At 45.1% G+C, this 7,877-nt stretch overlaps 1 pseudogene; it reads left to right on the top strand.

Annotated features, from left to right (window-relative positions):
• Nucleotides 1-187: 187 nt before the first annotated feature.
• Nucleotides 188-2,121, top strand: LOC111166564 (SHC SH2 domain-binding protein 1 pseudogene; annotated as a pseudogene).
• The last annotated feature ends 5,756 nt before the right edge of the window (nt 2,122-7,877 follow it).

Here is a 7,877-nt window from a genome sequence, read left to right as displayed (position 1 = left end):
GGACTTATTGTTGACTATCAAAATCTGAAGACCGAGTTCCTTCAGGACTTATTGTTGACTATCAAAATCTGAAGACCGAGTTCCTTCAGGACTTACTGTTGACTATCAAAATCTGAAGACCGAGTTCCTTCAGGACTTATTGTTGACTATCAAAATCTGAAGACCGAGTTCCTTCAGGACTTATTGTTGACTATCAAAATCTGAAGACCGAGTTCCTTCAGGACTTATTGTTGACTATCAAAATCTGAAGACCGAGTTCCTTCAGGACTTACTGTTGACTATCAAAATCTGTTGGCTCAGTGTGAGGAGAGTTGCAAGAGATTTTTAAATCTGAGAAGCTGTTTGTCAAATTGTAACTCTGATTCTGAGCAGGAAAACATCCCCATGCCGGAAGGGTTAAAATTCTATTCAGAGATCGAACAGTTGAAACGAAAGCTAAAACTCATAGAGAATCCTTTGTTGAGATATGTGTTTGGTTATCAGAAGAATTCTAATATACAAGCAAAGGGCATCCGTCCAAATGGCCAGAAGGTCACCCATGTGATCTCCTCCACCACGACGACTGGTCTGCTGTAGTCCCTGCTCAGGGATAAGCTTTGTCCAGAGTCTTGTACGGAAGAAATAGAAATTCAGTTCCATAGTGATCCATTGTCTGCTATAAATGCCTGCTATGAGGGCGACACTGTTATTGTTTGTCCTGGCCATTACGTGGTACATGGTACATTCTCCATGGCTGACTCCATTGAGTTGGAAGGGTATGGTCTGCCAGATATTGTGATAGAAAAGGGAGGCAAAGGAGACACTTTTTTGTGGATTGTACGGGTGCGGATATTAAAATCTCAAGCATAAAATTTGTTCAGCATGATGCCGTGGAAGGAATCTTAATTATTCACCGTGGCAAGACTACATTGGAAAACTGTGTACTGCAGTGTGAAACTACAGGAGTCACAGTATGAACGTCAGCAGAATTTTTAATGAAGAACTCAGATTTATAGGGTGCCAAGGGTGCAGGTATAGAAATATATCCCGGGAGTAAGTGCACCCTGAGTGACAATCGGATCCATCACTGCAAAGAAGGGATCCTCATCAAGGACTTCTTAGATGAGCGTTATGACATTCCCCAAATATCCATGGTGAATAATGTCATACATAATAAGGAAGGTTATGGTGTTGTCTTGGTGAAACCTACAATTTTCTCTGACCTGCAAGAAAATGCCCAAGATGAAACTGAAGAAAATAAAGTTCAGACAAGTGGAGAGACGGATGTAGCTGAAAGAGTGGATCTAGAAGAGCTGATTCAATGTGCAACTGGTAAAATGGAGCTTTATGTGAGAGTGACCTTTCTGAGCAAGTTGAAAGCAATCGCGAAATTGTAAATGAACTAGTTGCTGCCTCCACACAAAGGCCACACGAAGAAGAAAAGGTTGAGTGAACTGGGGATCGCGCAAGCTGATGACAACTTAGTGTCACAGGAGATGTTTGTTTCAGTTGTGGGGAACCAGTTCAAGTGGAATGGGAAAGGGAGTTTCGGCACATTTCTGTTCTGACCACCGTGACGTAAATAGATAGCAAAAGACTGGATTTTGCACACGCTGCCCCCAAGAATCACTGCTGCTGTCATACTTTGCTTCATGTCTGTATTTTGTATCTGATAAATTCGATTGGGTTTGAGGGAAACATAGATTTATTTCTGTATGTAGGTATTGCACATGAAACACTCTTTATAAAGAAGGTCATAAAAACATAACATAGAAAATATTTGGAGATTTCTTATCAAGAAAGTCTTGCTTTTTCAAACACATAGTTCTCATATTAAGTCTACTAGTAACTTTCTAGTATAAATACACTTTAGCACTTCAAAGAGGAGGAAGAAAGGCAGGGAATGCAAGATGAGTGCACAAAAACACAATAGGCCTCAATGTGCAGTATTATATATATATATTTTTTTTTTTTTTTTGCGGTACGCGGGCCTCTCACTGTTGTGGCCTCTCCCGTTGCAGAGCACAGGCTCCGGACGCGCAGGCTCAGCGGCCATGGCTCATGGGCCCAGCCGCTCCACGGCATGTGGGATCCTCCCGGACCGGGGCACGAACCCGTGTCCCCTGCATCGGCAGGCAGACCCCCAACCACTGTGCCACCAGGGAAGCCCTATAGTTGTCTTTTTAATCCCAATTATAGTGAGTCTGATATCCATGCTTTATTTGCATAATACTTGTCTTAAAAGCTTTTATGACTGGGAGGTTATCTGCCTTATCAGGCTTATTACTGAGAATCTGAGTGGGAATGCCTTTTTATGTTGAACCATGTAATCATCAAAACAGTAATAGCATAGCAAGTTTGAAACAGAAATGAAACGTGTTATTCAGAACCAGTGCATACATAGAGCATTTTCACTATTGCTGAATATGAATGATTATAAGAAAGTGCTTTTCTTTCACCATAACAGTATTCTGATCAGATTTCTTACATAGTCAAAATGATTACCTATACAACTTGCATCAGCTCTGTGTTCTTGATATCATATTGTAAAATACAGCTTTTAAAAGTCTTTATATTTTTAGGGGCTTCCCTGGTGGCGCAGTGGTTGAGGATCTGCCTGCCGATGCAGGGGACACAGGTTCGTGTCCCGGTCCGGGAAGGTCCCACATGCCGTGGAGCGGCTGGGCCCGTGAGCCATGGCCGCTGAGCCTGCGCGTCTGGAGCCTGTGCTCCGCAACGGGAGAGGCCACAACAGTGAGAGGCCCATGTACCGCAAAAAAATAAATAAATAAATAAATAAATAAAAAAGTCTTTATATTTTTAAAAAGTATATGTGACATTAAAATTCCTACTGATTAAAATTGTAATGATGAAATCAAAAACATTTATTAAAAAATTAAAAATTAAACAAAAACCAAACAAAAAATGAAACAGCAACAAATAAAATTATGTGCACTCTAAATATCGGAAAAGTGTGTTTTTTATAAACAGATTGATTGAGGTATAGCTGACATACAATAAACTGCACATAGGTATTCAACTGGCTAAGTTTTGACACATGTACCCGCCTGTGAAACCACCACCGCAATGGAGAGAGTGGACACAACCGTCACCGCCCCAAAAGTCCCTCAGGACCTAAAAGAAAACTGTTTGCTGTCTTCTACCCGCAGAACTTCTGACACCAAATGTGTGGGTTTTCCACACCAAGGAATTCTGACACTAACCCCCTGGAGTTAGCGCAAACCCCACACGTGGAGCGCTCTTTACTTCTGGTCAGGTGAATTGCTCAGTCCCACAAGACTGGCCCCATTTCCAATGCCAGTCGCAAGGCTAGGCCTCCAGGGTTTCTGAAAGACCAGTTATACATCACGGGTTCCAAAGATCCCCTTCTTGGGTTCAACAATTTGCTAGAATGGCTCACAGAACTCAGGAAAACACTTTACAATTACTTTTTTGTTGTTATTTTTTGTTTTTTGTTTTTTTTAAATAAAGGATACGACTCAGGAACAGCCAGATGGAGGAGATGCACGGGACAAGGTATGTGGGAAGGAGCACGGAACTTCCGTGCCCTCTCTGGACAATGTCACCCTCCCAGCACCTCCCACGTGTTCACCAACTCAGAAGCTCTCTGACCCCACCCTTTTGGGTTTCTATGGAGGCTTCACGACATACGCACAACTGATTAAGTCATTGGTTATTAGTGATTCAGTATCAACCTCCAGCCCCTCTGCTCTCCCCGGAGGTCGGGGGTAGAACTGACAGGTCCAACCCTCTAATTGTGTGGTTCGTTCCCCGGGCAACCAGCCCTCATCCTTAGGTGCTTTCTGGAAGTCACCTTAGTACCGGAAGCTCAGGTGTGGTTGAAAGTGGCTTGTTATGAACAACAAAAGACACTCCTATTTCAGAAACTGGGGACGGAAACCAAGTATTTTAACAAAAGATGCTCCTGTTGCCCTTATCACTTAGGGGTTTTAGGAGCTCTGTGCCAGGAGCTGGGGATGAAGAACAGATATAGATTTCTTGTTACATCACAATAACAAGACAATAACAGGACACTTCCTAATCCCTCCCACCTGCCCCTACCCTTCTTTCTCAAACATCCACTTTGGGTCACTCTAGATTAGTATGCACTTTCTAGAATTTTCTGTAAGTGGAACTGTACAGTAAGTACTCTTTGTCTTCTTTCAATTAGCATCATTTTGAGATCTGTCCATATCGTTGCACGTGTCAGTATTTCTTTCCTTTTCATTGCTTCATGGATTGTGTTCCATGGGATGGACATGACTCCTTTCTATCAAGTGCTTTTTATACGCCAGGCACTGTCCCAGTAGTTGAATCTCCAAATTGAGTTTTTAAAAAAATTTTTTAAATTAATTAATGTATTTATTTTTGGCTGCGTTGGGTCTTCATTGCTGCACATGGGCTTTCTCTAGTTGTGGCGAGCGGGGGGCTACTCTTCATGATGGTGTGCGGGCTTCTCATTGTGGTGGCTTCTCTTGTTGTGCAGCATGGGCTCTAGGCGCGCGGGCTTCAGTAATTGTGGCGCACGGGCTTAGTTGCTCCGCGGCATGTGGGATCCTCCCGGACCAGTGTCCCCTGCATTGGCAGGCGGATTCTTAACCACTGTGTCACCAGGGAAGTCCCTCCAAATTGAGTTTTAATCCCCAAACTGGTCTGCAAGGAAGTGTTGTGATCTCCCCTTGACAGCCGAGGCAATTAGAAGGCTTGACTTCTTACAGGTCACACAGCTGGTAAATGCAAGAGTCAGAATTTGAACTTACATCTGGCTCCAAAATTCACTTGCTCCACTGGATGGCTGCCCTATACAGGGGTCTGTTATCAATAAACAATCTATTATAAGAATAGAAAAGAGTTTTATTTGAGCCAAACTAAGGACTAGCCCGGAAGCCATCTTCCCAACTTACTCTGAGAAGCTGCTCCAGGGCAGCAGCGTTTTCAGCACAGTTTTCTATCTTGTCAGAACAAAGAACATTAAACAAGTCAGGGTTACATTTCTTCAGTGGTTCAAAAAAAAAGAACAGATCAGCACGTACCCAGCGAGTTAGCATGACCTTGCACCTGGGAAGGGAGTCTTATCATCAAAGGAGGACCAGCATTGGCATCCCAGGAAGAGGGGCATTTAATCTTTTTTTTTTTTTTTTTTTTGCGGTACGCAGACCTCTCACTGTTGTGGCCTCTCCCGTTGCGGAGCACAGGCTCCGGACGCGCAGGCTCAGGGGGCATGGCTCACCGGCCCAGCCGCTCCGCCGCACGTGGGATCCTCCCGGAACAGGGCACGAACCCGCGTCCCCTGCATCGGCAGGCGGACTCTCAACCACTGCGCCACCAGGGAAGCCCCTTAATCTTTATTTTTAACGTGGACGCTCTTTACTTCTGGTCAATGTCCCCTTTTCTTAAATAATTAAAGCAGATGTACGATGTATGTATGATAGGCCACAAACAGGCTATTTTAGTTAGCATAAAATTCAGGTTAACTCTTGTATAAGCCAGAATGACTTCCCTATATTTCAATAGGTGAAATTTCTTTTATCAGGTCCCTCTGAGACCCTGGCCACCCTGGGTTCCTCGGCAGCAAGATGGATTTTTTCCTTTACTTTTCTTCTCTTTTCTTTTTCTTTTATGGGGGTGAGATTCACATACCAGAAGAGTAACCATTTTAAAGGGAACAACTCAGCGGCATTTAGTATATTCAAGATGTTGCGCAACTCTCACCTCTGTCTAGTTCTAGAACATTTTTTCACCCCCCAAAGAAACCCCATCCCCATTAACAGTTACTTCCCTTGAATCCTGAAAGCAGCCAGTAGTCAAATTTCCAATATGACCTCCCCGCATCTGCCCCTGTTGCAGAGGTCAATGTGCGCCCGCCTGCCCCCCTCCCCTCACCCCCCCTCAGCTGCCCTACAGTGCACGTAGGAAAAGGTGACCAAGCTCTGTGAGTAGAGGTCCCGCACCCCCTGCCCCATGCATGACCAGAGGTAGAGAGGAAATCCCAGCTCCTGCCCTGGGGTTTCCACTTCTGAGTGGTCCCCTGTGTCTGCGTAGCCGTGCTGGCCCGAAGCCAGCTCTCCTGCTTGGCACAGGCCAGAACGGTCCCCTGTGGCCTGTCCAGGTTCATATGATGCTGAATCTCGGCATATTTTCCCCCTGAGCCAAGCAGAAGCTGTCACTCCTGCAACAGCACCACGGAGAAAAACCTTGGCATCCCAGGGACAGGGGCGGAGGCCTGAGGCAGGGAAGCCGTTCTCAGCACAGGGACCCGGAGCCAGGATGGACTTCTAGCTCCAAATTTCCAAAGCAAATTAACCAGCTCCCTCTCGGGCTTCAGGTTGCTGCCCAAGAGGCACGTAGGGCCTGCCTGTGGCCAGCAGTGCCAGACCCTCCCTGCCAGCCGCGCTCCCGCCAAAGAGCCATGCGTGGGGCTTCTTCCTCTTGAATCACAGCTTTAGTGAGATACAATTCACATCCCATACAATTCACCCATTTTAAAGGGTCCCGTTTAATGGTTTTTAGTATATCCCCAGAGCTGGGCAACTACCACCACAGTCCATTTTAGAACATTTCCATCACCCCAGAAAGAGACCCCATCCCCATGAGCACTCCCTGTCCCCTGCTGAAGCACACCCCCCGCCCCGCCAAACCACTAATCTGCCTTCTGTCCCTGGATGTTTCACATAAATGGAATCATACACTATCTGTCCATTTGTGTCTGGCTCCTTTCTTTCAGCACGATGTGTTTAGATTTCACCCATATGGTAGCATGTGTCGGTGCTTCATTCCTTTTTACGGCCGAGTAATACTCCATCGTATGAATGGACCACATTTCGTTTACCCTTTCATCCACTGATGGACATTTGGGCTGTTTCCACCTTTTGGCAGTTGTGACTAGTGCTGTGATTGTGCGTGTACCTGTTTGAGTCCCTGTTTTCAGATCTCTCAGGTATATACCTATGAGCAGAATTGCTGGATCATATGCTAATTCCATATTTATCTTATTGAGGAATTGCCAGACTGTTTTCCATAGCTACCACACGATTTTAAATTCCTACCAGCAGTGCACGAGGGTTCCAATTTCCCCACATCCTCATGGACACTTGTTAGTTTCTGTTGCTTTGATAGTAGCCATCCTGATGGGTGGGAGGTGGTATCTCCTTGTGGTTCTTGTTTTCATTTCCCTGATGACTAGGGATTTTGAGCAACTTCTCACGTGCTTATTGGCCATTTGTGTATCATCTTTGGCGAAATGTCTATTCAAGTACTTTGCCCATTTTTAAATTAGGTTGCTTGTCCTTTTTTGTTGTTGTTGTTGAGTTATAAGAGTTCTTCATATATTCTGGATATGAATCCCTTATTGGCTATGTGGCCTGCAAATATTTTGTCCCATTTTGTGCACTGTCTTTTCACTTTCTTGATAGTCTTTTGATGCACAAATGTTTTACATTTCGATAGAGTCCAATTAATCTATTTTTCCTTTGTTGCATGTGCTTTTAGTGTCCTATCTAAAATGAAACAGAAGGACAGTGAATCTGCCAAGTGGGGTCCTGGGGCTGAGGGGTCTCTGGGGACTGATGGCTCAGGAGGGGGTGGGGCAGGGGCTCCTGGCTCAGGTTGGATTCTGGAATGTGACACGACTGATGGGCAGTGGACCAGGTCCGACCACCTCTTTCCCCACGTCCATTGCTGTCGAGCTGATCTTTGATGGTGGGCAGGAGAGGGTGATGGCTCCAGCACAGGCGAGAGGGAGAAAGACCAGGAGAGTGACTTTGACTTTCTTTCTTCCTTTTCTTCTTCCCTCTCTCCCCCTCCCTCTCTTTTAAAATAATTTTAAAAGAATATGCTATTCTGTAGGATTATGTAATTGTGGATATATGACCTCTTGC

The sequence above is a fragment of the Delphinapterus leucas genome, unplaced genomic scaffold, assembly GCF_059928025.1.
Source record: "Delphinapterus leucas isolate spDelLeu-1000000601 "Yukka" unplaced genomic scaffold, BTC_Dleu_Yukka2 spDelLeu_asBTCV2_sq25, whole genome shotgun sequence".
Classification (NCBI taxonomy): Eukaryota; Metazoa; Chordata; class Mammalia; order Artiodactyla; family Monodontidae; genus Delphinapterus; species Delphinapterus leucas.
This window is presented reverse-complemented; position numbering and strand designations above follow the sequence as displayed.